Source organism: Ornithodoros turicata, chromosome 6, assembly GCF_037126465.1.
Source record: "Ornithodoros turicata isolate Travis chromosome 6, ASM3712646v1, whole genome shotgun sequence".
In the NCBI taxonomy this organism is placed as follows: domain Eukaryota; kingdom Metazoa; phylum Arthropoda; class Arachnida; order Ixodida; family Argasidae; genus Ornithodoros; species Ornithodoros turicata.
The window spans coordinates 27,011,650-27,021,272 of NC_088206.1; positions in this window are offsets into that span (position 1 = coordinate 27,011,650).

The following is a 9,623-nucleotide window of genomic DNA, read 5'->3' on the forward strand; positions in this document are numbered from 1 at the left end:
AGTGGCTCGAAGTCTCCGCATTTCTTGCTTCGACGTCCATATTGAATATCGCTTTCCGGACGGATGCCGCCACTGATCTCTATGTATAAAGGCTGGATCGCGCATAGGCCTGTTGCGCTCAAGTTTGCCCGGCGACGCGAGCGCCAATCGGGACCCAAGCGGGAGCGGGAGCACTGACAAGCCTAAGACACCCAAGACACCAGTCCCTATCGCCATCATGTTGGGCTTCGAGGCATCACCCAGCCACCAACCCCAGATCAACGACACGAAGAAAGTCCTCCTCAAGTGGGAAAAGGCCTCCAAAATAAAATCAAGGGCGCTCCACGAGACAGCCGGCAGACCCCGTCTCGAAACCGAAACCGGCCAAACACAGCGGACGGCCACCCGAAGCCAGAGCCATCAAGTGGCGCCTCCGCAAGACGAACCCACCATTGCATTTCGTTAATTTCTGGGCGTTTGAGGCTTACTTGTCTGTGTCGTCCCTAATTGTTGGTCTGCCTCGGCCAAATCTCGTTGTCTACATTGACTCAAATTCCTCGCTCCTCTTATGAGAGCTTGGAGACTCGCCTGTGACTCTTTTTATGGATGTCTGCCCTGTTGTAAAAGGGATTAGGCGAACCTGAAACTGAAACTGAAACTGACTGGTCCGCACAGCCAGGCAGCCAAGCATGTATCGTGGTTAAATATGCCGCCTTTCAGATTGCCAACGCACGGCAAGCCACAACACAAGTCGGGCACACAGTATTGTTGTGTCGTTGGCTACCATAACAGATTCCAAAACGTCAAAAAATAAGGTTTTATCGCTTCCTCGGAAACCCTTAGGAGACAGAAAGGCGGAAAGCGTTAATTGCGTCTACCGTAAAAACGCCGCGAAGTTTCCGCTCTGCATTCCACCTGGAGATAATGTAGAGTTATACCCAAACAACTTGCGGTAGAAATTTACTTGGATATATTATTATTATTATATTATTGTATTATTATTATTTTTATTATATCACAAATTTTGCGAAACAGTTAGTACTTTATATGCAGATTAGAGGGAAATATGAAAGGCTTAGTGTGGGCATCGACTCCCGCCGGTTCTTCTTCTTACTGCTATGTTCGAGGGTCTTCGTGCAGTGTGATGTTTACTTAAATAAAAGCAATGACCTTACTTACTTACGTTCTTCAAGAAACCCGCTATGAAGCTACCCCCTGGCATTTTTGTTGGAATGCTATAATGGAACACCGTGCGTGTCCCTCTCATGACCTTTAGGAGATCAAATAGATTCTCCGTTTGCTCTCCCGTTACTACGTTGTCGAAAATGCCGTTCAGGACCTCTTTACAGTCCCACTGTAAGGCTCCCCTCTGTTCAGACTCAAGGACCTCAGCGAGTGGACAAACTATATCTGGGTACCCGTGAATGATATCACCAGGCGGTTTTCTTTTTGCAGCGGGAGACATTTGGTTGATATACCTACATTACACAAACAAGGAGAAATATATCAGATGCAAGCTGTTTATTACCAAGAGCAATAAAGCATTGTTTTGAAGCAACGTACTAGGTACACGGTACAATACTGGTTGATGAAACATATAAAATGCTGAAGAATAACAGAATAGCCAACGATCAAACGATGCAGCAGGGTACAGCAGCAGCATTCAGTAGAGAAAGATCATTGGCAAATGATCAACGATGCAGCAGAGATGACTGTAGCCTCATCAGCTCTAAAAATACAATATGAAAGGTCTGCACCCGAGCTCCTGCCTAAAGGAAAGCACATTGTCCACATTATACATACGTACTCGGAAATAAGTCGGCGATACCCTTTGTCATGTCACGCCTGCGGCTTTGAGCTTGGCTTGCCCCTCTTTTGTTGTTGCCCGTACATGTGGCGTCTTCTTCCTTGTTCAGGTAGCAGCAGACTGCTGCCGCGTGCTTACATTTTCCCGCAATTCCAGGTACACCGTTCCACAGGTACAAGACGCAACATAAACTGTCACGAGCACTTGGACACCTGTGATGGAGAGGTACCGAAATTGAGTTAAATAAGCTTTCAGTGCGGGTAAAATGTGCATTCAATGTTTTTGTGATCAGGTATATCATTTTGATGTACAGTTAACAAATATTACGTACGATCACGCCGACTCACCTCGAACCGGACGCTATAAACCACGCTGTCCTTCACTTCTTCCGAAATGCATTAACGACGATTTCGTTGCCGTCCGATGCTTCGTCGACGCCGAAAACATTGACTAGTAACTTGCCCAATCGTCAATGACCTCCAGCTTTTCAAACCCACGCAGGATGCGATACATTGCTTGCTTGCGCCAGAGCGAAACCCGCGAAACCGAAACACTCTTGTGCGGACCATTGTTTCGATTTGCTTCCACATGCGGCGCTGTCGTCCGCTGATCGCAATGCCGCCTGGCCGAGAGCTACAGGCCCATAGGAGAGGGGCTCGTGTGAGCAGTGGCGTATCTAGAGCTACCTGCGCCCATGGCAAGCATGGCAACATGGTTAACACGATGTCCTTGGGGATGCGTTTTCGTGTGGTCCGCACTGGGTTGAGTGCCCGACCTGGCACATTCACACCCGACCACATAATGGCGCCCCTGTTCACCTGGCGCCCATGGCACCTGTCCACACCTGCCACACCCTAGATACACCATACACCACTGCGTGTGAGAGAGGTGCGGCAACCGGCCGCCATGTTGGAGTGCCCAATGGCGCCGGCTGCTCCCATAGGAAACAATGGGAAGCGATTCGATTTGGAGCATTTGTTACTCTTTAAATGCTCCTCATTGTTGATTAGCACGCATCTTTCTTAGGAATCAGTGTGCTGGTGTATTCCTACCGTGCTTCGGCGGTGTGTCTGTAGTTTTCATGGTAATTACGTTCTTTTTCTTCTCCGCTTCCTGTACTCCGAATATGGTGTCGTTAGTTACGTGCACGGGGAGCATAAAAATAGAGGAATTTGGTGAATGACAACTTATAAATTTAATTCCTTTTGCTTAGAAAGGGTTTGCACTGTTTGTTATTGTAAGGTAGTTTCGTTTGTGTGTGGTTTCCGTTTGTTATTGTGTGGTTCGTTAGGCGCTGTATATGGTTCTCGTTTGGCCTTTTCTATAATCCATTGGCATTCGTATTGTGTTCTACGAGTGTGTTGCAGTTGTTCAGCTGTCGGCGCAGTTCGTTACAGAAATTCGAAGCGCTGTGCACGAAGAGCGCATGACGTAACAAGTGCTGCAAGAGTGATTGCACTTGCGAGGTTAACGTCGCAGTTTACTTCCACCCTACCTCACAAACGGCTTGTTTAAAGTGATACCTAGTAAAATTGGATAAAATTGCACAGTAACATCACTGCGAACATGACATGTAGAATTTATAAATTAATATTACAACACTCGACTTCTACGGCCATTAGTCATTGTCATTGATTGTTGAATACTATGATTCTTGAGAGCTTCTTTCGTAGTCCTGGTCTGTCATTCACGTTTTCTGTGTGCTCATTTGCAAGATGGTGAAGTCGAATCTTGCCATAGCAGTTAGCTATAAGCTTTATGAGGCGAATGACGTGGTTTTCTTCTGGAGAGCACTCGAACATGTGCTCGTAGACGGTAGGGAAAACGTTGTGTCTCAGAGATGTGGACCTAGAACCTTGAGTGCATCAAAGGCTTCCTGTGTGAAACCTGGTTCGCCGTGTATAGAGCTGTACCACGACCTAAGTGTCGCCTGGTGTGGAAGCGAAAGGTTAAATGTCTTCCTGACGTACTCGTATGCCTTTGCTGAATAAAACTGGAGAGAGAGCGCAAAGCTACGCAGTGACTGGGGATACTGCTCTCTGCTTACTTTTCCAGCTTTGTTCTGTAGGGTGCGCAGTACTAAATCCAGCTGCACATCAGACAAGGTGCCACGAAGCATGTCAGTGCATTGACTTGATACGAGAGATTTCTTCTCGAGATCTTCTATAACACTCTCCGCAGTGAGTACCTTTTTCTTCAGCCTTCGGGCATTTTCTTCAGAGCGTTTCAGCTTCTTCTTCACGTTGTCCAGTGCTTCAACTGTGATGTCTATCTTCCTTTTTAAGGTCCGTGGACTCTCTTGCACTGTGTATGTGTGGTCAGCAGCAAGGTTATGTGAGGATCGGACCGGCTGAGGTGACAAGACCCCTGGACCTGCAGCCCACGATGGTCCTGGCTGTGAAATCTCATGGTTGACGTCCTGCTCTACCTCAATGTTATGCCTTGTTGGAGGTGGTTTTCTTGGCTGTACCCTCTGTGAGGGAAAGATTAAATAATTATTTTTAGAAGCTGTTGTTCATGTGGGATAAATGACAACATAAATTCAGCATTTATTTCCACATTTCTTGCACATGCCAGGAACTGAGGTCATGATGGAGGTCAGTGGGCACTGCAGTGAAAACCTGGAAGTTATTATTTTTCCTTCATTATTATTTATTTATTTATTTTTGCATTGCATGAGAAATACCTAACGAGTTAGTATATGTACTGGTTCTTACAAGCTCGAATACTATGCCACAGGACCCTGACCTTATACTAGGACTGTCTTCAATAATCAGATCAGGGACATGACTCTGCATTTCTAGGTAGTGAATGTAAAATTACATTGCGAAGAACCATAAAAGCAAAAAGTAGTAGTGTCAATTCAGTCCAGCAAGTGCAATGTGAGTTCGCAAAAAAAAAAAAAAAGTGCCTTACAAGTCTCCATGACTTTGCACCCAGAGCACAGTGCACAAATTCAGAGCTGTGTGATCACCACCAGCTAAAACTGAGAAGTTGTGGAACCTCAATATAAGAGAATTTTGTTTGCAAGCTATTTCTTGCATTGTCATGAGCCTTAAAGATTATGACAGAAAGCCTAGCAGGGAATGTAAATTATTTTGTACCATAAATTCTGTTTCATAAGTTTTGTTGTGTCATGTATGTTGACTGATGTTTCACTTCTGAAGGCTTGTACTGAGCTTGTTGGATCAACTACCACATTCAGAATTGCTGCACATTACACAGGTTCCCAAGCAAATTCTAATGTGTTACTATTGTGTTTACTTTCAGGAGGTGCTGTGGAAAGCCAAACTTTGTAGGCACAGCATCACTCTTGAGTCGCGCAGTTTGCCCTGTACGATCGAAACAGGCCTCCTCAAAGTCTCTGCTGCAGAGCACCGAAGATTAAGATGGGGCCCAATTTTTGCGATGCATCTTCTGCACCCACTTCTTCAGCACGGCTGGGCGACTGTGAGGGAACCTGTATAGCACAAGCACATTGTGTAGAAAATACATAAATAGAGCAGCCAAACATAATTTCTTAGTACCTAACGGCACCAGCGAAGTAGCACTGCGAGCAAGCGCGAGTGTCACATACATGCGATACGAATAAACACTGTTTTTCCTCAAAATAAATAGCTTACCTGTGAAAAGTTAACCCCTTTCGTCTGTCCGTGCGTCAAGTGCACTGAAAACTGGAACAAGCTGGCATGGCATGCCCTCTAATTTAAAGGAAACAAAAAAATTGCGGGCAGCCGCGCTTAACTAAATGCAGACGACAATACGTGTTGGGCCCACCAATATGGCGGCCGGTTCCGCGCTGTGGAGCACCCTATGCGCGATCCAGCCATATTCTATAGAGATCAGTGTCTCCCGAAGCCGGCTCACGTGTTTTTCCTCTAGGTCTAGGCCTGAAGTAAGAGGGTTCCGTTATGCACGTGGTTTTTGGAAGGCGCTGTAGAACCAATGTTTTCATGCAGGATTGTCGCTTTTCAGCTGACGTAAAAAATAACGTAACTGCTGCTATCATATTTTAGTTTTTCATTCCGTACAGGACTGCGGTGGCGCCACAATCAACCATTATTCGACACGTTTCGGCTCACGTGTTTTTCCTCTAGGCCTGAAGTAAGAGGGTTTCGTTATGCACGTGATTTTTGGAAGGCGCTGTAGGACAAATGTTTCCATGCAGGATTGTCGCTTTTCAGCTGACGTAAAAAATAACGTAACTGCTGTTATGATATTTTAGTTTTTCATGCTGTACATGACTGCGGCGGCGCCACAATCAACCATTATTCGACACGTTTCGGCTCACTAGTTTTTCCTCTAGGCCTGAAGTAAGAGGGTTTCGTTATGCACGTGGTTTTTGGAAGGCGCTGTAGGACAAATGTTTCCATGCAGGATTGTCGCTTTTCAGCTGACGTAAAAAATAACGTAACTGCCGCTATGATATTTTAGTTTTTCATTCCGTACATGACTGCGGTGGCGCCACAATCAACCATTATTCGACACGTTTCGGCTCACTAGTTTTTCCTCTAGGCCTGAAGTAAGAGCGTTTCGTTATGCACGTGGTTTTTGGAAGGCGCTGTAGGACAAATGTTTCCATGCAGGATTGTCGCTTTTCAGCTGACGTAAAAAATAACGTAACTGTTGCTAACATATTTTAGTTTTTCATTCCGTACATGACTGCGGTGGCGCCACAATCAACCATTATTCGACACGTTTCGGCTCACGTGTTTTTCCTCTAGGCATGAAGTAAGAGGGTTTCGTTATGCACGTGGTTTTTGGAAGGCACTGTAGGACAAATGTTTCCATGCAGGATTGTCGTTTTTGAGCTGACGTAAAAAATAACGCAACTGCTGCTATCATATTTTAGTTTTTCATTCCGTACATGACTGCGGTGGCGCCACAATCAACCATTGTTCGACACGTTTCGGCTCACGTGTTTTTCCTCTAGGCATGAAGTAAGAGGGTTTCGTTATGCACGTGGTTTTTGGAAGGCACTGTAGGACAAATGTTTCCATGCAGGATTGTCGTTTTTGAGCTGACGTAAAAAATAACGCAACTGCTGCTATCATATTTTAGTTTTTCATTCCGTACATGACTGCGGTGGCGCCACAATCAACCATTATTTGACACGTTTCGGCTCACTTGTATTCCCCTCTAGGTCTGAAGTAAGAGGGTTTCGTTATGCACGTGGTTTTTGGAAGGCGCTGTAGGACAAATGTTTCCATGCAGGATTGTCGCTTTTCAGCTGCCGTAAAAATAACGTAAAGGTGGGGTCCCATAGCCTCGATTTGAGCAGCAGCAGCAGAGCAACAGCAGCGGAGCAGCAGAGCTGCAGCGACACGAGCGGTCCCATAGCACTGGGCGAGAGCAGCAGAGCTGCCGAGCTGCAGAAATTCCCTGCTGCTCTCGTATCCGAATTTTTGGTTGCTGTGCTGCCCTGTTGCTCTGCAGCCTGAGCAGCCGGTCTCGAAAGCCAATCAGGAGGCTGGTTGGTATTGTTTTCGTTCGACGGTGTTTAGGGTTAGCAGGGCGGTGAGTGACGGCAGAAGGTTTGTTTCCTTTTGTTCCGTGACTTGATTCTGAAGATCTGGATACGCTTGTGATTGCCAGTAGTTTGGAGCGAGTGTTCAATCATCGGGACGGCGTGAAGTGCGCATTCAGGACATAATTCAGTTCATAAGTTCAATAAAGTGTTCGACCGAACCTATGTGATACATATGTTGTGTACCAGTTGTAGCTATATGTTCGCTTGTTTTCTGGAAAGTACTTCAAAACCCGTGACCTGCTAACGTACAAGCAAATTACTTTCACGTCCATGCCGTGTGAAAACCAAACCGAACAAATTTCTTGTGGTCGGTATTCCAAGACCTTGCTAGGTGGTTGTAAATGAAACTGACCCTTGAAAAGGGTTAGATGGAGATAGACAACGTTCAGACAACAAAAAAAGGTTCGACAGAGATAGATAATGAACCCATTCCTTGTGAAAACAGGCAGAAAGCAGTGAGTACTAGCAGAAGGGGCCTTTGTTTTCGTTAGACAATTTTATTTTACTAATAGCAACGTACGCATTTGACAGTCACCGTAAGTCAAAATATCGAATACTATAGTAACGAGGCAATATTTATACGACAAAATCCCGTAGAAGAATCTCCACACAACACAGCAAGGACTGTTCTGAACAGCAGTAGGACGAACCTACGTTGAATGTCATGAAACTGACTACACATCAACGAAGAGTCAATCAGGTAATACGAGGCTCAGACCACCACCACACTCATCTCAAAGTCCACTTATGAGCTCCAAATCCACAATATATCTCTCACAGAAACGCCTTTCACCTAGGATTGCGTTCCTAGGTGTGTGCACTAAAAGGCTTAGCCGCTGCGTACGCCTTCGAAATGTGCGAAATGTAAACAATGCCACAGTTGCCAACACGCTTTGTGTTTCCTAAGCCGCTGCTGCCGCTAATTCAAAACGCAGCTATGGGACGCCTCCAGCAGCAGAGCAGCGGCCGCAGAAAGCTGCCCTGCTGCCATGTTGCTGCTGCCGCACCGCTGCTGCTTTGCTGCTGCTGCTCGCATAATGGCCAATTCTCACTTGGCGACGCCCGACGCGGCGTCGTGCGCGCGCGACGGAAGTAGAGGCGCATTTCCGCCGCCCCGTCAGCGCGCACAATTTTTATGTTCCCACCACAGTGGCCTTCCGTCGTCCAAAGCAGACGAAAAATCAGGGGGCGTGACCTTTCTGTGTCACCGAGTTGGTCGTCAGCTGTCGTTCTCGGCAGCTCTCGCCGACGTCGTGAAAGAAGTTCGGCATGGCAGTTTTTTTGGCTCGACGTCTCTCCTCTCCCGACTCCGGAAATGGGCGTCTCTTTCCGCCGCCCGCTCACGACGCCGCGTCGGGCGTGTCCAAGTGAGAACTGGCCCTAAAGCTATGCGACCCGGCCCTAACTGCTACTATCACATTATAGTTTTTCATTCCGCACATGACTGCGGTGGCGCCACAATCAACCATTATTGGACACGTTTCGGCTCACGTATTTTTCCTCTAGGCATGAAGTAAGAGGGTTTCGTTCTGCACGTGATTTTTGGAAGGCGCTGTAGGACGAATGTTTCCATGCAGGATTGTCGTTTTTGAGCTGACGTAAAAAATAACGTAACTGCTGCTATCATATTTTAGTTTTTCATTCCGTACGTGACTGCGGTGGCGCCACAATCAACCATTGTTCGACACGTTTCGGCTCACTTGTATTCCCCTCTAGATCTGAAGTAAGAGGGTCTCGTTATGCACGTGGTTTTTGGAAGGCGCTGTAGGACAAATGTTTCCATGCAGGATTGTCGCTTTTCAGCTGACGTAAAAAATAACGTAACACTGCTATCATATTTTAGTTTTTCATTCCGTACATGACTGCGGTGGCGCCACAATCAACCATTATTCGACACGTTTCGGCTCACGTGTTTTCCCTCTAGGCCTGAAGTAAGAGGGTTTCGTTATGCACGTGATTTTTGGAAGGCGCTGTAGGACAAATGTTTCCATGCAGGATTGTCGCTTTTCAGCTGCCGTAAAAATAACGTAACTGTTGCTATCACATTATAGTTTTTCATTCCGTACATGACTGCGGTGGCGCCACAATCAACCATTATTCGACACGTTTCGGCTCACGTGGTTTTCCTCTAGGCCTGAAGTAAGAGGGTTCCGTTATGCACGTGGTTTTTGGAAGGCGCTGTAGGACAAATGTTTCCATGCAGGATTGTCGCTTTTCAGCTGACGTAAAAAAATAACGTAACTGCTGCTATCATATTTTAGTTTTTCATTCCGTACATGACTGCGGTGGCGCCACAATCAACCATTA